This window comes from Mustelus asterias, chromosome 18 (assembly GCF_964213995.1).
Source record: "Mustelus asterias chromosome 18, sMusAst1.hap1.1, whole genome shotgun sequence".
Lineage (NCBI taxonomy): Eukaryota > Metazoa > Chordata > Chondrichthyes > Carcharhiniformes > Triakidae > Mustelus > Mustelus asterias.
Genome location: NC_135818.1, coordinates 62273499 through 62300950, shown reverse-complemented (window position 1 = coordinate 62300950; position 27452 = coordinate 62273499).

Below are 27452 nucleotides of genomic sequence, written 5' to 3'. Positions count from 1 at the left end.
TCATATGAAGCAATTTTTAAAAGCAGCATCTCGGCCTTTTGGCTAAGATGCAAATGAGCTCAAGTCTTGGAGGAGGATCCTCCCCCTTCTCCAATCAGCTTGACTCATGTAGATCAGGCCCAGGACAGGGTGGTTTTGGTCTCCTGTCTTGTCAGCCTGGATCTGAAATGTCTCAACTTGTTGAGACTCTGAATTGGATTTGATTTGATTGAATTGGAAAAGTATAAAAATAAAAGATCCCTTGGTACCATTTTGAAGAAAGGCAAGGGAGTTATTCCTGATGGATAATCATTATCCCGCAGCCAGCATATCAAAAACCAGTTTATCTGATTATTAGCGTTTATATGTTCATGGGGTCTTGCTGTGCAAAATTAGTGGTTGTGTTTCCTATATGAATCAGTGACCATGCATCAAAAGTGCTGCATAGGCTGTAAAGTGCTTTAGAGGGTGGCACGGTGGCACAGTGGTTAGCACTGCTGTCTCACAGCACCAGGGACCCGGGTTCAATTCCCAGCTTGGGTCACTGTCTGTGTGGAGTCTGCACATTCAAGGGGCTGAATGGCCTACTCCTGTTCTTATGCTCTTAAGTTCCAGTTTGTGTTGAGAAAGATCTCCTAAACAGGAATGAGATAAATGAGCATAAAATTTGATTTGGGAGTGTCGGTTGAGGCACAAATATTTGCCGTTATATCAGGAAATCTCATCCTTGCTGTTCTTTGAGTGCTGTAGGATAGTTTACATTCAAGCAAATGGGGCCGAGCTCAGCCCCCTCCCCCACCCCCTTACCCATCTCCACCCCCCCCCCCCGCCCCCCGCCACCCCCCACCCCCCCACTTCACCATCAACTTTATTATGTTCTCAGGTCCTGAAGGTGAATATTAAATCCTAGGCATTTTAAAATGTCATTGAGATCTGACATACACCATTAGACCTCCATTAGAATAATGAGGTGCTCTTCTGAGTTTGTCAGGCATCTTAGTTGCAGATATGAGCAGGGGGTGAGTTTGGAGCATCATTTAATTAACTCCCTTTCTGCTTGCGCATAAGATATGGATCATACAGTCACCCTCTGACTTAAAAGGTGACGGGTTCAAATCCCATCCTGAAGACTTGAGCAAAATACTCCAGGATAATACTGAGTGAATGCTGCGCTGTTGGAGTTGTCAATGAGACAATTAAACTGAAACCCTGCCTGTTCTCAGGTGGACATAAAAGATCTCTTGGTACCATTTTGAAGAAAGGCAAGGGAGTTATCCCTGATGGATAATCATTATCCCGCAGCCAGCATATCAAAAACCAGTTTATCTGATTATTAGCGTTTATATGTTCATGGGGTCTTGCTGTGCACAAGTTAGTGGTTGTGTTTCCTATATGAATCAGTGACCATGCATCAAAAGTGCTGCATAGGCTGTAAAGTGCTTTACAGGGTGGCACGGTGGCACAGAGGTTAGCACTGCTGCCTCACAGCGCCAAGGACCCAGGTTCAATTCCCATCTTGGGTCAGTGTCTGTGTGGAGTCTGCACATTCTCCCCGTGTCTGCATGGGTTTCCTCCGGGTGCTCCAGTTTTCTCCCACACTTCAAAGTTGTGCTGGTTAGGTGCATTGGCCATGCTAAATTCTCCCTCAGTGTACTCGAACAGGGGCTGGGGTGTGGCGACTCAGGGATTTTCACAGTAACTTCATTACAGAGTTAATGTAAGCCTACTTATGACTAATAAATAAACTTTTTAACTTTAGGATATGCTGAGATTGCAGACAATGCTGTATCAATGAAAGAATTTCTTTCCTGTTTGGTTTACTCTCAGCAAATGTCATTAAAAGTCCCCCTTGAGATCTGGGGAGTGAATTTTCCCGTTCTGCTCACCCGCCACGGGAATTACAGCAGGCGAGGGGGCGGACCATGGAAAGGTCCGTTGACCTTGGGCCGAATTTTCCGGTTTCGGGGCGAGTGCGGCCACAAAATCCTGGCCCTGGACTCACAACCTTCTGAATTAGATAGGAGACCATTGGTTAAAATTAAATACATTGGGGGCCTACTCTTATCTGACTGCCGGAAACCATGTGGAAGAGTGTGCTTCAGGAAAAGGACAAACCCCCGGGTGCAGTGAGATATATTCCTTTCAATGTTGAGGGGATGAGGAAGGACTATGAAAGTCACGACCAGTGCGACAGCTTCAATTGCTCTTTTGATAATTGCGTTTGTGATTAATTGCAGTTTTTTCACGCTGGGATTATGTGCTTGTAATTAATAGGAATAAACTAAATCCTTACTTCATGCAGTTTGAAGTCTGTTGGGGTTGACAAGGACACAAAAGTGTCACCACTCTGTAGCGTTATATCAATATTCAAATATTGATGTTCACGTGTTTGCCACATAAAAAAATATTCGCTGTCCCCTGTCCAAAGTTTCCTCGTAGCTCAGGCGAAGCTGGACTTTTCCATATCTTTAGAAAACTGTTCAGCAACTTATTTTGAAGAAATTCATTCACATTAAAATAAGCAAATATCAGGGGAGGAAGAGACCTGAAGAGCTAGGGAATTAAGATACAGGAAAGCACAGTGGTTAGCACTGCTGCCTCTCAGCGCCAGGGATCTGGGTTCGATTCCTGGTTTGGGTCACTGTCTGTGTGGAGTCTGCACGTTCTCCCCATGTCTCCATGGGTTTCCTCCGGGTGCTCTGGTTTCCTCCCACAGTCCGAAAGATGTGCAGGTTAGGTGGATTGGTCATGCTAAATTGCCGCTTAGTGTCAGCTAAGGTAAATGCATTGGGTTATGGGGATTGTGGTCGCTGCAGGCTCGATAGAGTGAATGACCTCCTTCTGCACTGTAGGGATTCTATGATTCCAGGATTCTATGAGTCTGCTCCACCATTCAATCATGTCTGATATGTTTCTCAACCCCATTCTCCCGCCTTTTCCTCGTAACTTTTGATCACTTTAATTAAGAGACATGACTACAGAATGCTCAATGGAAGAAGAGGAATTGAATCAGGATAGTGGAACCTGGACCTCTGCTTCAGTAAGTGCTCATATCAGACATACATAGCCCCGAATGTCTCACAACAAGCTGAAGATATGCGGTAGCAGTTACATACGGAAATGCCTCCGCCAGATTTACAAAGGGACCAAAGGAGATGGAAAAGGGGAAATTAAATACCTATTGAAGAGGTAGGTTTTGAAAAGGCTTTGGAAGGAAAGGTAAAATGGAAAGAAATAGAAAATAACTTACATCACCTAACCTTAGGGCATTGCAAAGCCCTTCACAATCAATGGATTAGTTTTGATTGAGAAACACTGTTCATGCATAAACACACGTAACAGCCAATTTATCAATATTGATGTTCCACAAGCATGAATGGCTGACCAATGAATCTTTTTTCACTGGTGTAGATTGCAAGAGGCAAGTAACTCATCTCCTGACTCCCCAAAACTTGTCCACCATCTATAAGGCACCAAGTCAAGAGTGTGATGGAATGCTCCCCACTTGCCTGGATGAGTGCAGCTCCAACAACACTAAAGAAGTTCAACAGCATCCTGGAGAAAGCAGCCGCTTGATTGGCATTCCATGAACCACCTCAGACATTCACCCCCTCCACATACTCCTCACCACAGAATGGCGGCAAGATGTATCATCGACAAGCTACTCTGTTACAACTTGCCAAACCTCCTTTGATAGCACCTTCCAAACCCGTGGCCGCTATCACCTACAGGGACAAGGGTACATGAGAACGCCACCTCCAAACCACACACCTCCCTGACTTGGAACCATTCTTTCACTGGGTCAAAAATCCAGGAAATCCCTCCCTAACAGCACTGTGGGTGTACCTACACCACAAGGACTGTAGCAGTTCAGGAAGATGTCCATCACCTTCTCAAGGCCCGTTAGGGACAGGCAGCCAATGTTGGCCTGGACAGCCATGGTTACATCCTGTAGAAAAATTTAAAAATCAAGAAAATTGACAAGAACACCAGACAAATCTCCCTTCAGTTACTGCCTTGAGGCTTCTTAAAGTTACATGATGCACTGAAGCAGCAGAATGAATAATGTCTGATTTTAAATAAACACTGCACACACAATCATGTACACTATTAGGGCGGGATTTTATAGCCTCGCTCGGGTGAGACCGGAAATTCCCGCCTGAGGTCAACAGAGATTTGCGTTGTTGGACTCTCGCCGCTCCGATTCCGTGGCGGGTGAGGCAGGAGAGTTCTGGCCAGCATCTTCAATCTTGTGTCTTTCTCTCAGTACTTCACTGAAATGTACTGGATAGGGTTTAAACCCACTGATTTCAAAGTGGAACTAGCCGATTGGACTGAGCTGAGTTCTAAAGTGCACAGCCGATCAAAACTATATTCTTTAACGGTCGTGCAAAGAAAACAGAAAACCTATTAAATCATAGCTCGCAGAGCAGCAGGACATTTTTGTGGGGAGAAAATTGTTTTGATAAGTTGGTGTGACTCCCATCGACAATCCTGTCTGCGTATCGATCCCCTACCAACTCACACACGTGCTATGATGTACTGACTATTCTTTTTAGTCATGCAGCCCCCATTCATACCACATCACCAAACTTGGCCAGAAGTAATAATCCCAAATTTCATACCATGTTTTTGGAGAGGTTATGGCAGAGGAATAACCTTGAGGAAATTCTGGTTCAATGTCTGCACGCACAACATTTGTGCTAATCTAAATTGATTTGAAATTTACAGCATGTGTGTACATGCCCAATGCTTCACAGGCAGCATGGTGGCACAGTGGTTAACACTGCTGCCTCACAGCTCCAGGAACTCACATTCTCTGGATGGAGTTTGCATGTTTTCCCCGTGTCTGCGTGGGTTTCCTCCGGGCGCTCTGGTTTTCCCCCACAGTCCAAAGATGCGCAGGTTAAGTGGATTGGCAATGGTAAATTGACTCTTAGTGTCCGAAGATGTGTAGGCCGGGGGATTAGCTGTGGTAAATGTACAGCAATAGGACAGGTGGGTAGGTGAGATACACTTTCGGAGAGTTGGTGCGGACCCGATGGGCCGAATAGCCCCTTTCTGCACTTTAGGGATTCTATGATTCTATGTGCGGCACGGTGACACAGTGGTTAGCACTACTGCCTCACAGCGCCAGGGGCCTGGGTTTGATTCCAGCCTTGGATCATTGTTTCTGTGGAGTTTGTACATTCTCCCCATGTCTGCATGGGTTTCCTCCCACACTCCAAAGATGTGCGCGTTAGGCAGATTGGCCATAACAAATTGCCTCTTAATGTCGGGGAATTAGCAGGGTAAATATGTGGGGTTAGGGGGATAGGACCTGGGTGGGACTGTGGTCAGTGGAGGCTCGATGGGTCAGATGGCCTCCTTCTACACGAGAGGGATTCTATGGTTCTTTATTATTGTGTCTTACCTTGAGAGCAGTCTGTGAATTAAGAATTCTTAGGATGGAATTCTCCCATACCGCCCGCCACGGGAATCGTAGAGGGTGGGATACAGACCATACAAAGGTTTGTTGACCACGGATGGAATTTTCCAGCCTTGGAGCGAGTGCGGCCGGAAAATCCCACTCAACATGTCAACATTCATTCTTAACTCCTAGGGCTGGAGTGCAGCAAGGAAACTGAGTGCAGTCTAGGAAGTTAGTCAGCAGGGGAGTTTGGTGAGTGGTGGGGGTGGGGGGGTGGGGTGGTTTGGTGAGTGGGGGGAGTTTGATGAGTGAGGGAGTTTGGTGAGTGGGGAGTTTGGTGAGTGAGGAAGTTTGGTGAGTGGGGAGTTTGGTGAGTGAGGGAGTTTGGTGAGTGGGGAGTTTGGTGAGTGAGGGAGTTTGGTGAGAGGGGAGTTTGGAAAGTGGGGGGTTTGGTGAGTGGGGGGTTTGGTGAGTGGGGGGTTTGGTGAGTGGGGGTTTGGTGAGTGAGGGAGTTTGGTGAGTGGGGAGTTTGGTGAGTGGGGAGTTTGGTGAGTGGGGGGTTTGGTGAGTGGGGGGTTTGGTGAGTGGGGTGTTTGGTGAGTGAGGGAGTTTGGTGAGTGGGGAGTTTGGTGAGTGGGGAGTTTGGTGAGTGGGGAGTTTGGTGAGTGAGGAAGTTTGGTGAGTGGAGAATTGGGTGAGTGAGGGAGTTTGGTGAGTGGGGAGTTTGGTGAGTGGAGAGTTGGGTGAGTGGAGAGTTTGGTGAGTGGGGAGTTGGGTGAGTGGAGAGTTGGGTGAGTGGAGAGTTGGGTGAGTGGAGAGTTGGGTGAGTGGAGAGTTGGGTGAGTGGGGAGTTGGGTGAGTGGAGAGTTGGGTGAGTGAGGGAGTTTGGTAACTGGGGGAGTTCAGTGTTGGAGGTGTTTGCTTTTATCTTTCTCACCCTCTAGGATTGGCTCAAACATGACTTGGTCATCCAGCATTGAGGTGATCATGATGGAAGTTATGAAACTGGTGTGACACCATCGTGCAGACAATGATAGGTGTGGAGGCAAAAATAGACGGGGACTCACAGCAAGAATACCAGAAAAGTGATACAACTCAAGGAGAATATGTTGCTTCTTTTAAAGTTGATGAAGTTTATTTATTAGTGTCACAAGTAGGCTTACATTAACACTGCAATGAAGTTACTAAGAAAATCTCCTAGTCGCCACCCTCCGGTGCCTTTTCAGGTACACTGAGGGAGAATTTAGCATGGCTAATGTATCTAACCAGCACGTCTTATTTCTGGCCAAGTTTGGTGAGGTGGGAGGAAACCGGAGCACCCAGAGGAAACCCACGCAGACACGGGGAGTACATGCAGACTCTGCATAGACAGTGACCCAAGCCACGAATTGAACCCTGGGTCCCTGGCGCTGTGAGGCAGCAGTGCTAACCGCTGTGCCACCCCTAGTAATGCTGCTCTTAATAATGTAGTAAATCTGTCGATGGTGCGGCCAACACTCTTTACCTCGCTAACCCAGCAAAGTATTAAGTGCCTTTAATGACCTCCCTCCACAATCCGGAGCCTCCCGTTGATTCAGAAACAGCCCTCCTCTCTCCCGTCCCTAACCCCGTCGGAACACCTTTCCCATCAGCTTCATCAAATCTCGGCTCACCGTGCGCTGCGCCTGATCTCTGTGGTCAGTGTGAAGCTCCTCAGAGGATAGTTGGCCCTTCAACCTGCTATCGGTGCTGACAATCTGCAGCAACGTCTCTCCCAGTGACCTCCCAGTCGGGGTCATTTACAGTCCTTGGGGTTTATTCTGTATATTGTGCACAAGACCGGCCCCAGAAATTGTACTGGGTTCAGCCAAGTAGAAACCCTGAGCACCACCACCTGCTGGGTATAGTAGCTGTATGAAAGGTTTCGGTTTGTGTATTGGGATGCCAGGGTGATTTTGATTTTTGATTGCAGCAGACAACCTGTGAGATTCGTGCATGAGTTCCCGCCGTGATTGCATCTCCCAGCGCTGGATTTCCAGTGACGTCTGCTCCGTGCTGGAAATCGGCAGGGAGTCACAGAAATGATTTAAATATTCATTTAACTATAATTTAGATGAGATTAGTGAGCCCGAGACAGGAGCATAGGGGGCACCTTGGCACTGTGCACGGGAAAGGGGCAGTGTCAAGGGGTGGGGCCGATGGGGCGGAGCCTATTGGGGCAAAGTCTAGGGTCGGGGCCTGATGGCAGTGGGGCCTAGGAGGCGATCGGTGGGGGTGGGGTGTCCCGCTGCCACTCTGCATAGGGATTGGTCAGGGATGCCAGGAGGCCAGTGATCGGGCAGGCTGTGGGGGGGGGTGTGTGCAGGGGTCAGCTGGGGCAGGGGTCAGCCTGCTGGGGGGGTCAGCACTGCGGGGGATGGATTGGGACTGGTGGGGGTTACTTTCAGGGAGGCTGGGGATCCTGGGTGGGGGGAGTTGGGGCTGGGCCCGGGAATGGCTGGGGAGCAGCGATCAGGCTGTGGCAGGGGGAGCCGGCATTGCGGGGGTCGCTGAACTGATCAGCAATCGAGCTGGCTAGCAACCAGTGAAGCTATCAGTGCGGGGTTAGTGTGCATGCTCCGATCTCACACTGACAGATCGGCACATGCGCAGTAGCCCACTCAGCGCGCTATCAGGCTGATTTCAGCCTCTCCAGTGGGAATAGGCCCCACCTCCAGAAATTTAATGATATTCACGCTGGTGACCTCTGCAGTGCACAGAGTGTGGGAGATTCTTCTCCAAACTCCCACTGAAAACAGCAGCGTGAATTACTCCAGTTTTCACGTGAATTCAACACTTAGAATTTTTGGGGGGAATTCCGCCCGAGATATTCTTTTTTAACCTATAGTGCTTAATATTTTAAACAAGCAGATTATTCAATTCGATTCACTGGAAAGGGAATTGAATTGGTTAACAGCTACTGAGACATCTAGCAAAGCGCAATTAAATACAAATAGTTGATTGGAATTGGAAAGGAGACCTGATTGAGGTGCTCAAGATTATGAGGGGCATGGACAGGGTGGATAGGGAGCAGCTGTTCCCCTTAGTTGAAGGGTCAGTTATGAGGGGACACAAGTTAAAAGTGAGGTGCGGGAGGTTTAGGGGGGATGTGAGGAAAAACTTTTCTACCCAGAGGGTGATGACCGGCTGGAATGCGCTGCCTGGGAGGGTGGTGGAGGCGGGATGCCTCACGTCCTTTAAAAAGTACTTGGATGAGTGCTTGGCACACCATAACATTCAAGGCCAAGGGCCAAGTGCTGGCAAGTGGGATTAGGTGGGCAGGTCAGGGCATTTCATGCATCGGTGCAGACTCGATGGGCCAAAGGGCCTCTTCTGCACCGTCGCATCCTGTGATTCTGTGAAGATAACAAATGGTCTATTTTCTCGGAAAAGGTATTTGGAATATCTATCGAATTGTAATCCCTGTTATGTTGCATGGAGAATAATTGCAGTTTCAATCAATGTGTGTCGACTTTCTATTCAGCTGAGACAAGTGTTGTGAAGCTGCCAGTTGCTTTCAATCAGCTGGTGTCTGCAAGAGTGCGGCGAGACAAACAAATCAGAGCCACAAGGGCTGTGGAAGGCAATGTCTCAGAGGAGCTTGTGCCCTGTCATAACACTCAACGCGTTTTTCAGGGTCTCTTCAGCAAGGCGGAACCCTATCCGGCGTGGTTACATTGAGAGCAACGTATCAAATCCTTGTCAGACAATTCCTGATTGAACACGAGCCGGAGATTCCCAAGTGGAAACAATTCCAGAGATCGCTGTCATCGGAGGAAGATAAGACGCCCCCTGTTTCCCTGCAACAGTAACAAAGGGGAACAGCAACAAAAAAAATCCACACTCATATCCCTGAAGATTTCTGCCTTGGTTGCCTTGACATCGCTGGTGTAGTTTTGTGTTCCAACTGCGCTTTGGCTTTTTACCTGGAACATGTTGCCCGCCCACCATTTTTAGAAAACTAATTAACAAGCCAATTATCTTGTGAGCAGCCCAGTTGTCTGCAGTGTGACCTTTTGTTCGCTGGATTTTCTTTTGGGCGTCGGATCTAAAAATGTTTGGGAATCTTTTACAGCGTCCAGGGACACATGTGGCAAACAAAACCTGCCACTGGTTGAAGGTATCTGCAGGCCCCGCTGGGGAAGATGGCAGTATCTGGATCATTACGCAGGTTCTTTACGCAGAGAGTGGTTGGGGTGTGGAATGGACTGCCTGCAGTGATAGTGGAGTCAGACACTTTAGGAACATTTAAGCGGTTATTGGATAGGCACATGGAGCACACCAGGATGATAGGGAGTGGGATAGCCTGATCTTGGTTTCAGATAAAGCTCGGCACAACATCGTGGGCCGAAGGGCCTGTTCTGTGCTGTACTGTTCTATGTTCTATGGATCATCTTTAATGCAGTAAGAGTTTTAACAACACCAGGTTAAAGTCCAACAGGTTTATTTGGTAGCAAATACCATAAGCTTTCGGAGCGCTGCTCCTTCGTCAGATGGAGTGGAAATGACATTTCCACTCCATCTGATGAAGGAGCAGCGCTCCGAAAGCTTATGGTATTTGCTACCAAATAAACCTGGTGGACTTTAACCTGGTGTTGTTAAAACTCTTACTGTGTTCACCCCAGTCCAACGCCGGCATCTCCACATCATCTTTAATGACCAGTTTATAAATTCTTCTTTGCATTGTCAAAACCATGAATAAAAGATTGATTCTGAGAGTCTTTGCAAAGGGGGACTTGGACATTTCTTGCCATGACGACCACTCTGTCGCACGACACATCAGCCTGTAGTGTTGATTTTCTACACCCTCACACCATGGTGTTATTAGGGGATGAGGAAAACCTTTTTCACCCAGAGGGTGGTGGGAGTCTGGAACTCACTGCCTGAAAGGGTGGTGAATGCAGAGACCCTCATAACATTTAAGGAGTATTTAGATGTGCACTTGCAATGCCAAGACACACATGGCTGTGGACCAAGTGCTGGAAATAGGAACTAGAATAGTTTGGTGGCTTTTCTTTGACTGGTACAGACGCGATGGGCCAAAGGGCCTTTTTCCGTGCTGTAAACCTCTATGACTCTCATATTAAAGTTACCACAACAAAAATTTAACAATACAGCAGCACGATGGGCACAGTGATTAGAACTGCTGCCTCACCGCGCCAGGACCTGGGTTCAATTCTGGCCTCGGGTCACTGTTGTGTGGAGTTTGCACCTTCTCCCCGTGTCTGCGTGGGTTTCCTCTGAGTGCTCCGGTTTCCTCCCACAGTACAGAAATGTGTAGGTTAGGTGGATTGGTCATGCTAAATTGCCCCTTAGAGTCCCAAAATGTGTAGGTTAGGCGGATTAGCGGGGTAAATGTCTGGGCTGAGTAAATGCTCAGTTGGTGCAGATGCGATGGGTTGAATGGCCTCCTTCTGTACCGCCGGGATTCTACGATTTCGATATATTGCTGATTATGTGGACTCAAGTCGCAAGAGCTTACTTTAGTGTGGCATTTACAAACAATGAGGAGAAGCAGGCCCTGTTTATAATTGTAAGCTTGGAATGGTTATTGAACAGCTTCCCACCAGGCGGATGCTAATTGGCCACAACACATTTTCTTCGGAGTGGATAAAGGCTGGGGACAGAAGCTGGTGGAGCGCACAGCTGCCCATACCCCGCCGAGAAACTAGAACTCACCCCTGTATAAGTCACAGCCAGCTTTTACTAAACTCTTCTTCAATGCTCAATCGCAACCTCACCCTCTTCCCCAGGCTTTGCTCATCTAACTGTTTATTAACTCAGGATTTTCTGTGGGATTTCTCCCACCATCCCACCGGGATACCTTTTGCAGTAATGATTGTTGGCATTTAGTTTTCCTTCAGAGGGACAGAAGACAGATGTTAAAAAGATATCTGTAAATCTCATGGAAACTTGTTCCAACTAAATTCCTGCATGCCATGATACAGAAGTAAAGGTAGCTATCATGTTAGACTCATAGAATCATATAGGGCAGAAGGAGGCCATTCGGCCCATTGAGTCTGCACCGACCACAATCCCACCCAGGCCCTATCCCCATAACCCCATGCATTTACGCTAGCCAGTTCCCCTGACACTAAGGGGCAATTTAGCATGGCCAGTCCACCTAACCCGCACATCTTTGCACTGTGGGAGGAAACCGGAGCGCCCGGAGGAGATCCATGCAGACACGGGGAGAATGTGCAAACTCCGCACAGACAGTGATCCAAGCCAGGAATGGAACCCGGGTCCCTGGCGCTGTGAGGCAGCAGTGCTAACCACTCTGCCACCGTGCCACACATGTTCCTTGAGAAGAATCATGGGGGGCGATTCTCCCATCGCGACCTGCAAATTTTCTGGCAGGTCGGGTTGGGAGATGCGCCTGTCGGCCATTTTGCGGGTTCCCCATGAACGTTTACGACCCTCGCGCATCCCCCAACCGGAAAAAAATGGCGCTGCCGGGACCACGTTGAAAACCGGCGTGCCGCTAATTTGCATGACTTTCCATACCTTAGCATGTCATTATCGGGATCGACACAGCAATCTCCGCCCACATTTATGTCTCCCACCTCTTTGGCGTGATGTCACTCTGGCACGAATCAGAGTAGGTATATAAAAGTCTCAACCTGGCGTGGCAGCCTTGAACCGACGTGAGGAGGTAAATGCTGCCAGCGGAGTGCAGAGGATGTTGCAGGCAGGCCCTGGAAATGCCTGGTGGGCTTCCTCCCGCTGTCTTTATGTGCTGGCCCATGGACCAGTGATATCTGGGCTGAGGGGGTGGGGGGGCTTCTGTTTTCTCAGAGCTCTCTGGGTGAGGTTCCATAAAGGAATCCTACTCAGCCGTCCCCTCCAGAGCAGCGCTGTAGCTCAGTGTGGGAGGAACCCTCCAGGAGTCATGTTTACCCTTCCCCTCCAGGGCACTTTGCAGTGGCATTTCTTTGCCGCGGGGTGTGGTCAGGGACTCGACTGAGTGCTGGTGTCCCAGGGTGGGGGAGGAGTGCACCATGTGCTGACTGAGGCCTAACCAGATGAAGCAGCTGCTGCTCCAGGCCAGGGTGCAGAGGTTCAGACATGGACTGGGTGGAATCTGCTGTCACTGGGCACACATCTGGTACTGATTTGCAGTCTGTTCCTGCCCTGTGTCACGGACCAGCAACACATGCCTGTAACAGATGCCGCAGTTGCACACATAACAATGGCTCAAGGGTGCACATTGCCCATGGCTGCACACCGACCTGCATAATCTGTGCCAGCATTTGTCATGATGGGAATCTCACACTGTTGTGGGAAAAATGCCACTTGTGAGTCAGGCTTGAAGGTTTCAACAATACAGTTTTATTTAACGAAGCTTTGTGGAGAAAAGGCACTAACAAGCAGCAAAACCTTCTCTCAATGAGACAATAGGAGCGGTCCATCTTTATACCCTTTACACAATAGATGGACCGGACATCTAGCCATTATCACATCGTTGTAATCAAGTAGGTGATCGATCGTTAAACACATCGTTATAGACAAATACAGACAGATACAGACATAAGCATGTTAACATCGTAATGTTCTATGAATGGATACATTTCCTACGTCAGTGACTATCAATGACTTTAGTTTCGGTCTATTCATACGTAGTTTACAGTAATTGGTTTTCCTGCATTTTGTATCCCCGATCCCACCTGTAGTTAATCTCATTATCTAACACTATTGTCCTTATCTTTAAGCCCTGGCTGCCTTCCTGTAGGATTTGATTCCTGCATGTTTAACATTGGATAGCTGTCTGTCCTTTATGTTTTAATCTCAGGTGGCTGTTTGTACTGTAAGTCAGTGTCCGTTTAATGTCTCTTTCCCAGGTGACTGTTTGTGTGCCAGGCAACCATCTTATGTGTACCCATCTGTATATTTTTCCTCCTTCAACACAACCCTAATCGGGTCACGCATGGCACCATGGATCCCAAATGTTGCGAGCACACACAAGTGGGGGTACTGAGCTTTTAATTATATTTCCCGAGCCCTCTGAGCTTTTAATAATATTCACAATTGTGACCTCTGCGTTGCACAGAATGGGGAGATTCGGGTCTGAAGTTGCACTGAAAACAACAGTCGTGATCTAGACCAGTTTTCCCGCCAATTCAGCACTGTTGGGAGAAACGCCCCCATGAGGTGATTTCCTGCCTCCCCCGAGGCCTGTTGTTTTGACAGTGGAAGCAGCTCACCACTGGCTGTGGTGGGATTTTCCAGTCCTGCTCGTTGCCTATGGCATTTTGCATTGTTCGCCTCTCCTGTTGCAGGGGAACGCGCTGCGGGACTGGAAAATCCCACCAGTGGGAAAGGCCAGAAAATCCTGCCCAGAGAATACTCCAGTAGAGAAGGAGGCCATTCGACCCACTGAGTCTCTGCTGGCTCTTTCAAAGAGCATTCTGGGTAGTACAGTTCTCCCATTTGTTCCCCATTTCCCTGCCACATTTTCCTTCATTTTTCCGAACCCCTATGGAAGCTCTGACTGAGACTGTTTTTGCTGCATTATATATGTTTAAAAAGGTGCTTTGATATATTCAGACTAATTTAATTTAGCTCCATGAAGCCAAATACTGGATCTCAAATTGACCCTTTAAATTGTTGTAGTTGGACCAAGATATCACCATCGGGCAAAGACTTGGACCTGAATTAGTAAATCATATTAAAGATTAAAGTGCAAAATTAAACAATTCACTGATCAATTAACTAAAAGAGAGAAACAACAAAAATGCATAGTTATTAATAATACACCCTTGCCTTCAAACAGAAGGCCAGTCCAGAAGAAGTGAAAACGACATCAGCCCTTCTCACTGACAGGAATTCTGTCCCTGTCTCGGAAGGAGACTGTGCCGGGGTCCAAGCAGAGAAGAATTCGGTCTCTGTCTCTGGGCCCAGTGTTGCACTGTCTACCTCTGCCCCCCGGAAAACACAAAACAGAGCTTCTTTACCTGGTGTACACAGACAGGATGGTACAAAGAACAAAGAACAATACAGCACAGGAACAGGCCCTTCGGCCCTCCAAGCCCACGCCGCTCCCTGTTCCAAACTAGACCATTCTTTTGTATCCCTCCATTCCCACTCCGTTCATGTGGCTATCTAGATAAGTCTTAAATGTTCCCAGTGTGTCCGCCTCCACCACCTTGCCTGGCAGCGCATTCCAGGCCCCCACAACCTTCTGTGTAAAATACGTCCTTCTGATATCCATGTTAAACCTCCCCCCCTTCACCTTGAACCTATGACCCCTCGTGAACGTCACCACCGGCCTGGGAAAAAGCTTCCCAGCGTTCACCCTATCTATGCCTTTCATAATTTTATACACTTCTATTAGGTCACCCTTCATCCTCCGTCTTTCCAGTGAGAACAACCCCAGTTTACCCAATCTCTCCTCATAGCTAATACCCTCCATACCAGGCAACATCCTGGTAAACCTCCTCTGCACTCTCTCTAAAGCCTCCATGTCCTTCTGGTAGTGTGGCGAACAGAACTGGGCGCAGTATTCCAAATGCGGCCGAACCAACGTTCTATACAACCGCAACATCAGACCCCAAATTTTATACTCAATGCCCCGTCCTATAAAGGCAAGCATGCCATATGCCTTATTCACTACCTTCTCCACCTGTGATGTCACCTTCAAGGATCTGTGGACTTGCACACCCAGGTCCCCCTGCGTATCTACACCTTTTATGGTTCTGCCATTTATCGTATAGCTCCCCCCTACGTTAGTTCTACCAAAATGCATCACTTCTCATTTATCTGGATTGAACTCCATCTGCCATTTCTTTGCCCAAATTTCAAGCCTATCTATATCCTTCTGTAGCCTCTGACAATGTTCCTCACTATCTGCAAGTCCAGCCATTTTCGTGTCGTCCGCAAACTTACTGATCACCCCAGTTACACCTTCTTCCAGATCGTTTATATAAATCACAAACAGCAGAGGTCCCAATACAGAGCCCTGCGGAACACCACTAGTCACAGGCATCCAGCCGGAAAAAGACCCTTCCACTACCACCCTCTGTCTTCTGTGACCAAGCCAGTTCTCCACCCATCTAGCCACCTCCCCCTTTATCCCATGAGATCCAACCTTTTGCACCAACCTACCATGAGGGACTTTGTCAAACGCTTTACTAAAGTCCATATAGATGACATCCACGCCCTTCCCTCGTCAACCATTCTAGTCACTTCTTCAAAAAACTCCACCAGGTTAGTGAGGCATGACCTCCCTCTCACAAAACCATGCTTACTATCGTTAATGAGTTTATTCCTTTCTAAATGCGCATACATCCTATCTCTAAGAATCCTCTCCAACAACTTCCCGACCACGGACGTCAAGCTCACCGGCCTATAATTTCCCAGGTTATCCTTCCTACCCTTCTTAAATAACGGGACCACATTAGCTATCCTCCAATCCTCTGGGACCTCACCTGTGTCCAGTGACGAGACAAAGATTTGCGTCAGAGGCCCATCTCTCGTCTCCCTGAGCAACCTGGGATAGATTCCATCAGGCCCTGGGGATTTGTCAGTCTTTATATTCCCTAAAAAACCTAACACTTCCTCCCTTGTAATGGAGATTTTCTCTAACGGGTCAACATTCCCCTCCGAGACACTCCCAGTCAACCCCTCTTTTATATCTGATTCTGGCATCGCTCCACTTTGACCCAAAATTGCGATTAATAGCCAATTGGTCAGTCAGGGTTATTTTTATTGGATTTGTGCATCTGCGCTACTGCCTGAAACATGAAGGAAGTGGAGTACTTTTATCTGCATTCCTTATCTCAATCCTGGACAGAACGCTTATTCATTAGGCCAGTACTAGACTAGTCAAGGACTATGGGTGGGGTTTTACAGCCTTGCTCGGGAGAGACCAGAAGCTCCCGCCTGAGGTCAACGGAGATTTCCGTTGTCGGATCCTCACCCGCTCCAATCCCGTGGCGGGCGAGGGGTAGAGTTCCGGACTATGTGTTCTGATAGGGGCCTCTATTAGATTCTATGGGTGGGATTTTCTGGCCTCGCTCGTCCCGAAACCAGAAAGTCCCACCCGAGGTCAATGGACCTTTCCATGGTCTGCCCCTCACCCGCTCTGATTTCCATGGCAGGTAGGACGGCAAAATTCGTCCCTATAGATTCCCTTCTCACAGTGTGCTGTCACAGCATGTAAATCTCAGACTTCAACTCTAATCTCAGAATGTTAATAGAAAGTACAGAAATAGATATAATCCAGCTTTCGATATCTATCTGATTATTAACTACTTTTCCTGCAATAGTAGAGTGACTGTACCTACACCACAGGGGCTGCAGCAGTTCAAGAAGGCAGCATGCTACTACCAGGAGGAGTGTGATGGAATACTCCCCATTTGCCTGGGATGGGTGTAACTCCAACAACACTCAAGAAGCTTAACACCATCCAGGACAAAATGGCTTGCTTGATTGGAACCACATCTACAAACATTCAATCCCTCCACCACCAACGCTCAGTAGCAGCAGTGTGTACTATCTACAAGACGCACTGCAGCAATTCACCAAAGATCCTTAGACAGCACCTTCCACACCCACAACCACTTCCATCTAGAAGGACAAGGGCAGCAGATACATGGGAACACCACCACCTGCAAGTTCCCCTCCAAGCCACTCACCATCCTGACTTGGAAACATATCGCCCTTCCTTTGCAGTCAGTGGGTCAAAATCCTGGAATTCCCTCCCTAGCGTCATTGTGGGTCAACCCACAGAACACGGACTACAGCGATTCAGGAAGGCGGCTCACCACCACCTTCCCAAGAGCAACTAGGGATGGGCAATAAATGCCACCAGCCACTGATGCCCATGTCCCACGAATGAATAACAAATACCTTCTTAAAGGCCATTCGGGATGGGCAATGTGTACTGGCATTGGCAATTGTCTTCACATCCTACAAATAAAGTTAGAAAATTGTCTCTCCCCATTCTTCCTGCCAGAATGTATCACCTCACATTTTCCTGTGTTGCATTTCCTGGGTCATATCTCTGCCGATTTCACAAGCCAGTCTATATCCTCTGGAAGTTCATTGCTATCTTTCACACCGTCTCATTTCACTTCCAAATTTTGTGTCATCCACAAATTTTAAAATGTTTCACGTACCCTTAGTTCCAAGTCATCAACGCCTATGAAAAATAGCCTGCTACTAAACTCTGGGGGATACTGATGCAAAGCCCTTAAAATCTCAAAATCTCACAGAAGTCCTTCTGACAGGTAAAGAGAGTGAATAACAAAGGCATCTGAGTATTTGGAGACATTGTTTAGTGGCAAAATTAAGTTTTTACGACACCCAGTGCTGAGACAGAAAGGTGCGATTGTTACCGAGGTGAATGAAACTCGAGAAGTGGAAGAAGACACTGGCCTTTAATTTACCTTGGTCACCCTTGGGCTGCCTTTGATCCTCTTTCTCCATTCTGGACCCAGTTTGTGATGATAGCTATATAAATGCGTCATGTAAATCTAAGTGTTGTTTCAAAATTGGTCCCAACTATATTGACCCAAGGTGATAATCCAATGATTAACTCCCCTCTAACTATTATCAATGGCAATGCCTCAGAACCCTATACATTCTGCAACAATATCACTTCAAACAAAGCTGGCTTTCACAGCATGCCAAATTATTATTCATCAAGTGCCTCTTTGGGTGCTTCCATACCACAAACTATTTTGTAATTGGGTTATAGCTAATGCATCCTTCCTCTAAAATAACCATTTTATTTACCATGGCTAGTTCTAAACAGCTTTGCTTTTTGATAGCTAAGATTCAGATAGAAGAGTGTGGGTTCTTTACTTACAGTAAGAAGTCTCACAACACCAGGTTAAAGTCCAACAGGTTTATTTGGAATCACGAGCTCTCCGAGCGCTCCTCCTTCCTCACCTGATAAACAACTGTTAAATAAACCTGTTGGACTTTAACCTAGTGTTATGAGACTTCTTACTGTGCCCACCCAGTCCAATGCCAGCATCTCCACATCATGGCTTCTTTACTTACAACACTGAAGACATGTGACTGCCAAGAGTTGGAATAATGATCTAAGACTTGTCGATATCTAGATAAGTTTTTCTTATTATCAACATTCCCTTCCAGAGCAAATACTAGAAAATGACTTGTTAGGAGCATGAGCTTTCATGGCATTAACTGCTTTAGGTCTGCCCTTTCTATGAGCATAAATATTGTTACAGGTCACTTCAGCTTTAAGTCAATGGACAAAATAGATTGGCGTGTTTGCACATTCTGAACTTTCACCCAGGAAAGTCCATATGGCATTGGGTTGGTAATTATGTTTCCATATCTATTGGAATTGCATTACCTTGACGGCCTGGTGTGAATTGCTAAGGGACTCTCCCTCCCATTCTCTTTAGAAGCTGTCATCGAATGGTGTAAATAATATTTCTGCCTGGGTTTATGCAGCTCTTCTACCGCAATAGCAGCAGACATGTGGGTGGAACTGTTGTATATTCCATTCAATGTGACTGACAAATGCTCGAATGCAGGCATCCATTATTGAATAACTTCAGTTAAACCGTCTCAACACAATTGAAATTGTTGGGCCGAGCACATAACCCTAAGGTCCTCCTGCATCAATGTCCCAGAACTGAGATGATTGACCTCCAAGAACCACAACCATTTTCCTTTGTGTTAGGTATGATACCAATTTGTGGAAAGTTTTTTGATTCCCATCGATTCAAGTTTTGCTTTACTTTAGAGTTTAGGTACACATTATAGAATCATAGAATCCTACAGTGCAGAAAGAGGCCATTCGGCCCATCTAGTCTGCACCGACCACAATCCCACCCAGGCCCTATCCCCATATTCCTACATATTTACCCACTAATCCCTCTAACCGATGCATCCCGGGACACTAAGGGGCAATTTAGAATGGCCAATCAACCTAGCCCGCACATCTTTGGACTGTGGGAGGAAACCGGAGCCCCCGGAGGAAACCCACACAGACACGGGGAGAATGTGCAAACTCCACACAGGCAGTGAGCCGAGCCGGGATTCGACCCCAGGTCCCTGGAGCTGTGAAGCAGCAATGCTAACCTCTGTGCTACCGTGCTGCCCATTAGCCAAGACTAAGCTTAGGGACCCGGGGGTATGCTCAGAGATGGTGCTCGAATCTAGCGTGCTAAATGCAGCACAGCCAATTAGCTCAGAAAACTGACAGGCTTTTCCTGTCAGGGCTCCACCTGTTTGAAAGAGGGCTGACATCTACATTTTACTGAAAGTGTGGGGGAGAAAGCCCATTTGAATGGGCACACAAGGGCTTCGATTTAAATTGCCCTAACCTGGAGGAAACTGGGCCTGGGGTGTAGGGAGTTTAATAAAAATGAGCCACTTACCCAGTCCAACCTTGTTACCTTCTCACCAATATATGCTTTCCCCACACCCCCTCCCCACCCCCGCTACCGTCCCCACAAGAAGGGTGCGGGGTCCCATTTTAATTATGTAGATTGAGTCATGCCTTTAAACCATGATTAATGATGTCACAAAACAATTCTCAACCCTCTGTGGAATGTGGATGAGTTGAGGGTTTATTGCCCACCCTCAAGTGCCCTTGCAAAGGTGGTGGGGAGCTGCCTTCTTGAACGACTGGAGTCCATTTGCTGTCGGAAGATCTATAGTGCATTGAGAGCATTGAAGTAACAAATAATAACTCACAAACTTACAATGCTCCTTCACCGTTTAAAATGATTGACAGGTGTCCCACTATCATATGTTGGATCTTCATTAATATCGGCCTGAAGGCGAACATTATTGGATTATTGCTGCATGATTGATTTCACAACCTTTCATTATCATAGAAGGATAGCTCTCAGTACACTGTTTGATTGGCAGCTCCAAGGTCAAAGTTGGACAAAGAAACCTCAAGCTAGTTATCCTCTACCATTCCCCCCGCCCCTCAGCTAATGAAAAATGTGTTGGATTTTCTTGGATAATTTACTCTTTCCTCCAAAATTGGTGATGCGGTATGGCATTGCTCCATATCTTCAGCAAAACAATGCACACTTTAACAATGTTGCTGAATAAGCAAGCTGAAACACAGCAATCTATTCAGACAAAATTCATCTATCCAGTCAAATAGGAAAATAAAGGAAAACTTCATCCAATCAGCCTCGAGTTCAGTGGAAGCACTCTTGCCTCTGATTCAGAAGATTTTGGCCTGAATTTTTATAAATTCGGAGAGCCATTCTATTGTTAAGAAAATGGTTGCAGAGCCCCAGACCTAGAGGTCCTTCCCCCAAACACTGCACCTACCATTGTTGGGGATGAAGGAATAGGAAGGCAGATTCTAAGATGCACACCCGTGACTCAAAGAGGCAGTTGCCTCCAGTCGTATTGGAGTTTTATCAGCTGGAAGTGGGAAACGCGGAGTGTTCAGATTAGAGCTATAGGAGCAGGTCTAACGTTTGCGGAGTTGTTTGGAAAGGTGGGGTACCTCTTCAGAGAGGTAAGATATATTTTTCTATATGGTCCCAGGCCACCTTTGGGAGAGGTCAGGTGCTGTTTCGGGGAGGTAATGTGTCCTTTGAAAGTAGACATGAACATGCATAAACTCAGTGGAACTTTCAAGCTCATTGGAACTGAAGGAACTGTCAAGTTGATAAATGCCAAGTAACATTTGTGCCACACAAGTGCCAGACGATAGCCATCTCCAACAAGAGAGAATCTAACCATCACACTTTGACATTCAATGGCATTATCATTGTTGAATCTCCCACTATCAATATCCTGGGGGTTACCACTGACCAGAAAGTAAACTGTACTGACTATATAAATATTGTGACTACAAGAGCAGGTGAAAGGTTAAGGATTCTGTGGTGAGAAACTCACCTCCTGACTCCCCAAATCCTGTCCACCATCTACAAGGCACAAATCAGGAATGTGATGGAACACACTCCACTTGCCTGGGATGAGTGCATCTCCAACAACACTCAAGTAGCTCAACACCTAGGATAAAGCAGCTCACTTCAGAGTGTATAACAACCATTTTAAAAATTTGTCCATGGGATCCAGATGTTGTTGGCTTGGCCAGTGTTTATTGCCCACCCTCAAGTGCCCTTGCAAAGGTGGTGGGGAGCTGTCTTCTTGAACGACTGGAGTTCATTTGCTGTAGGAAGATCTATAACGCTGTTAGGGGAACAGTTTCAGGATTCTGTCCCAGCAACAGTGACGGAACGGTGATATTGTTCCAAGTCTGGATGGTGTGACTTGGAGGGGAACAGTGCAGGTGGTGGTGCTTCCATGCATCAGTTGCCCCTGTGCTTCCAGGTGTTAGAGGTGGAGGGAGTGAATGTTTAAGGTGGTGGATGGGATGCCAATCAAGCCAGCTGCTTTGTCTTGGATGGCATCAAGCTCCTTGAGTGTTGGTGGAACTGCACTCGTCCAGACAAGTGGAGGGTATTCTTTAATTGACAAGGTCCCCAGAGTGGCTTTTTGATTGGCTGTCTCCAGGGCGATTGAGGCCAATATGCCAAACTCAGCCATTTTTCCATTGGGATTGACATAGTCACTGCAAAATTCTGCCCAGAGTCAATGTTTCAGGTCATAGAAACATAGAAACTAGAAGCAGGAGTAGGCCATTCGGCCCTTCGGTCCTGCTCCGCCATTTATTTTGATTATGGCTGATCATCAAATTCAATATCCTGATCCCCCCCTTCCGCCCATACCATTTGATCCCTTTTGCCCCAAGAGCTATATCTAATTTCTTCTTGAAATCACACAACATTTTGGCCTCAACTACATTCTGTGGTAGTGAATTCCACACATTCACCACCCTCTGGATGAAGAAATTTCTCCTCAGATCCACGACCTTTCATCAGAACTGGAAAATGTTAGACATTTAACAGATGTTAGACATGTGCAGAGGTAGGAGCAAAGGGGAGGGGAGGATAGAATGTAAGTCTTTGATGGACAATAAGGAGGCAAGGGTGAGGCAATAGATCCACAGGATACTGTTAATTTTTGACCAGCCAACCTAACTCTTAAATGTAATCTGATGAGATAGGTCTGTCATCAGGGATCATTTGCTTTGAACCCTATGGGTGGGATTTTGCAGCCACGCTCGTCCCAAAACTGTAAAATCCCACCCAAGGTCAATGGACCTTTCCATGGTTCGCCCCTCACCTGCTCTGATTCCTGTCGCAGGTAGGGCGGTATAATTCCAGCCTCGGAGTCAATCAGGAAGATTTTCCTCGGAGTTCCTCCTTGCCCTATTGTCATCATATCTTTACTTTTCAATTAATCTTCTTGAATACTACAATGTAAATTTAAAATCTAGGAAAGTATTGTACCTTTTTAATTTATCAAGATTATTTCAGGCAATTTGGCCCATTACATTGTTAAGCCAGATGATATCAGAATTCCTAACCGATATTTTAGGCGACACTGTGGCACAGTGGTTAGTACTGCTCCAGCGGCCCGGGTTCGATTCCTGCCTCGGGTGACTGTGTGGAGTTTGCATGTTCTCCCTGTGTCTGCGTGGGTTTCCTCTGGGTGCTTCGGTTTTCTCCCACAGTTCAAAAATGTGCAGGTTAGGTGGATTGGCCATGCTAAATTGCCCCTTAGTGTTCCAGGATTCGTAGGATTGGGGATGGAGCCCGGGTGGGATCCTGAGTCAGTGCAGACTCAATGGGCCGAATGGCCTCCTTCTGTACTGTAGGGATTCTATGATGATTTTAACACTTAATATTTTTATTATGAGCAAACTCAGTTCAGCTTTGACAAAGGTCACCTGGATTAAAAACGTCAGCTCTTTTCTCTCCTTACAGATGCTGCCAGACCTGCTGAGATTTTCCAGCATTTTCTCTTTTAGTTTCAGATTCCAGCAACCGCAGTAATTTGCATTTATCACAAAGAAACCCCCTTGTGTGATGAACTCTTGCTTCTCATGGTCTTTCCAGAGTTAACATTGCAGAACATATTTTCCTGAAATCAGCCTTATATTGACAGTGTAGCCTTTAAAAGCCTTTAAGGTAGTGGCTACCTTATGTGACACAGCTTTAGGTGTGGGAATCTATCCAAAGGACCTCAATGTAGCAGGAAAAAACTGTGACTCCTCAGATGTATTTGGCTTCATGACTATCGGTAAGGTGTAAATCAGCCTTGTGGATGATTTTAATTGCACATGAGCAAATGATGTGTGCCTCAGCGTGGTTCAATGAAGGTGAAAAATGATGCAGGTGTTGCTATCTGGCTAATGCAGGAGTAGTTCATTCCTTGTTAGTAAATAAGCTCTAAGGGTCTTACAGATCCTTCTGATTCTCCTTACTTACTGCTGTAAACCCGCAGCTACCCAAACAAACATTCCATTCACATCAGGCGATGCTGCTACACATTTCACTTGATCTTTCTACACAAACAGTATTTAACCCTATATAATGGGAGCAAATAACATGAATATGATGTGGAAAATTGTTTGTTGGTTTCTCTTTGACAGGTTCAATCCTTAATGATCAGTCTAATTGGTATTTTTGTCATAGCCAGCGAGTGTATTACAGCTGTGTTTAACTGGCTGTGGAGAAAGGAAGCGTGAGGTAATTATGGCAAAGTCGAGTTACTGCCAAAATAACCATTTTGTTATACAGCAAACAAGTGGCAAGCTTACAGAAGACAGCACAGATGCACGCGTGACTATCGCATGCTGACTGACTGCAAGCAAGATGCAAAGAAATAGATTTCGCCTGATTCTGCTGAGGATTGGAAACTTAACAACACATTTCCTCAGACAGCCATGTAAATACCCTTGTGTGATTACAAAGTTTAACTCGTCCTTTTCCTGCCTCTTTTCCATGTTGCAACCTCCACAGCCTCAGCAGATGCAGAGGCAGGCAGCTCAGGTTCCTGCTCGAACTGCTGACGTCCTCTTGGGTGTTGGAACCCATTCAGGTCCTCCAGCTCCTCAACGGACTGTTCCATCTGCTGCAGCGCAAGGGCAGACTCAGCCATCAGGAAGCCAGGCAGTATGGGTGGCACGGTGGCACAGTGGTTAGCACAGACAGTGACCCAAACCGGGAATCGAACTGGGGTCCCTGACGCTGTGAGGCAGCAGCGCTAACTAACCACAATGCCACTGTGCTAGCCCTATGTTGCATATTAGCCTGATGTAATCGCTCATATTTCACTTGCTTTTGAAATCGTGACTGAATGTTGCACAACATGTGGATCATCGGTATTTAATTGTATCACAAGTAGTTAGGCAGCCCTTTTCTTCCCACCTCTGATGGCAGGGTTGCTGTGATGCTGTTGGTCTCTAGGTCTTCCTCCTCAGCAGTTGCCAGCTGTGATATGTGTGGAGGGTCACATCTGGTTCTCTCCATCTTCCAGTCTTTCCATTTGCAGCAGCAGAAAGAACGGCACGGTAGCACAGTGGTTAGCCCTGCTGCTCCACAGCTCCAGGGACCTGGGTTCAATCCCCGGCTTGGGTCACTGTCTGTGTGGAGTTTGCACATTCTCCTCGTGTCTACGTGGGTTTCCTCCCGGGTGCTCCGGTTTCCTCCCACAGTCCAAAGATGTGCGGGTTAGGTTGACTGGCCATGGTAAAAAATTGCCGTTAGTGTCCTGAGATGCGTAGGTTAGAAGGATTAGTGGGTAAATATGTAGGGATATGGGGGTAGGGCCTGGGTGGGATTGTGGTCGGTGCAGACTCGATGGGCCGAATGGCCTCTTTCTGTGCTGTAGGGTTTCTAGAACAGGCTTATGAGAGAGTGTACTGGCATGTGTTCATCCAGTAGATGGAATGAGTTTGGTGAGGGTAACTAGAATGGCATCGGTATATGAGGGTGAGTGCCAATGATAATTGGATAGATAGGGATGTGAGGAACTTTCATTTTATTTGTGGGACATGGGCGTCACGGCTGGCCAGCATTTATTGCCCATCCCTAGTTGCCCTTTGAGGGCAGTTGAGAGTCAACCATATTGTTGTGGCTCTGGAATCACATGGGGAGGTGATGGCCTAGTGGTATTATCGCTAGACTATTAATCCAGAAACCCAGCGAGTGTTCTAGGGGCCTGGATTCGAATCCTGCAATGTCAGATGGTGGAATTTGAATTTAATAAAATAAAGATCCAGAATTAAGAATCTCCTGATGACCATGAAACCATTGCCAATTGTCAGAAAAACCCATCTGGTTCACTAATGTCCTTTAGGGAAGAAAATCTGCCGTCCTTACCTGGTCTGGCCTACATGTGACTCCAGAGCCACAGCAATGTGGCTCTGAATAAGAGCATCCAGGGATGGGCAATAAATGCTGGCCAGCCAGCGATGCCTATGTCATACGAATGAATAAAAAATAATGGTGTCCAGACCAGGTAAGGACGGCAGATTTTCTTCCCTAAGGGACATAAGTGAATAAAAAGTATCTGGAATTAAGAATCTACTGATGACCATTGTCGATTGTCGGAAAAATCCACTTAATTCCCCCAGCTAAGAGAAGGGTAGGTCTGTGCACAAGTTACCTGGGTGTCCGGAATGGTGTGATGGAGCAAACATGACAAGGCAGAATGGGGAAGGGTAGTGCACACAACAGCAGCAAGAGGAATGTGCTGCCGTGCCCATCTCTGTTAACTCGATTAGCTCAATAAGATATTCCTGCACTAAGTCCAGGTGCATGGAACAATGCTCACACTGCTGACTGTCTCAGATTCCACCAGCCACATGTTCCTTGTGGCAGCAACAGACTTCTTCCTCCTATTCCTGGGGAAGAATAATTTTCTCCAACTCTTACCTAATTTTAACAGTATATCAAGGCTGTTAAAGCAGGGCATAGCCTTTTGTATTTCTTGGGTCCATGATGGGACTTTGCTTTCACTTTGTTTAAACTCCCAAATTCCATCTTCAGATTGGTCCTTTAGATATGGAAGCTCAGATTACATTCCACTGGTACATTACCTGCTGCCTGCACTCGATGCCAAACATGGAAGTAAGCTGATAATGAGGTGGTTACTTTAAAATATCACAGGCAGATGCGCTGAATCTCCTGCCACCTTTCTGATGCGATATCAGACAAACCCCATCACTCCCAAAGTTAACATTGAGGCCCAAGTCTTCAGTGAATAAATACTATTAGATGCCTTATCTCACATTCAGCAATTGCAGGAGCTGGTAGTTCCAATATCTCCAAAATACCATTAGAACATAGAACAGTACAGTACAGGGACAGGCCCTTCAGCCCACGATGTTGTGCCGAATATGACACCACATTAAACTAATCACTTCTGCCTGCCCTTGGTCCATACCCCTCTATTCCTTATGTTATGGTTCAGGTTAGAAACTCCAAAGTGTTTTATGAAGCCCGCCTGAATCATATGTTTTATATCTTGAATTTGGTTAGGATAAGCACGATGTGCTCCACTTCAGGTGTGATTCAAAAGACCCACTCGGGAGCTTTTATCGAATAAAGTTTATTTAAGAATATAGTTAACATATACAGAACGAAAATTAGCAAGAACTTTTATTAATTACAAACAAGAAACAAAACAACCACTATAATGTATAACCCTTAATATATATATATCAGATATTCCAATCAAAACCAATATCCAATAAACAAAACCCTTTAAACAGATTTATCACTGCACAGGCTAAAGCTCACATGGAATCCAGTTCCCTGGGTTGAATGCTGATTTCAAATGATCTCGAAAACTTAGAGCAAATTTGTAGTCAGATCAGCTTCCCAAATCACCAAAGCACAGATTCTTCACTGTAACATGGCAACAAGCCTTTCTTTCAGCTAACTGGTAAAAGTTTCAAAGCAAAACAGAAAGAGAAAGAGACTTCTTTTCCAGCTTGCTTCTAAGACTGCCTCCAACAATGCAGCCAAAACAAAACTGAAAGCTGGTAAAACCTGGGCCACCTGACTTGCCCAGTTTCTTTTCCTCCTTCTAGCAACGACATCACCCAAGGTTGTGACCGTGATTAAAAAACCTCTTAAAGGTACACTAATCTAACACTTAAAAAGGCTTCCAGAAAAAGTGAGAGGGCATGGGATCCAAGGGGCTGCTGCCCTGTGGATCCAGAACTGGCTTG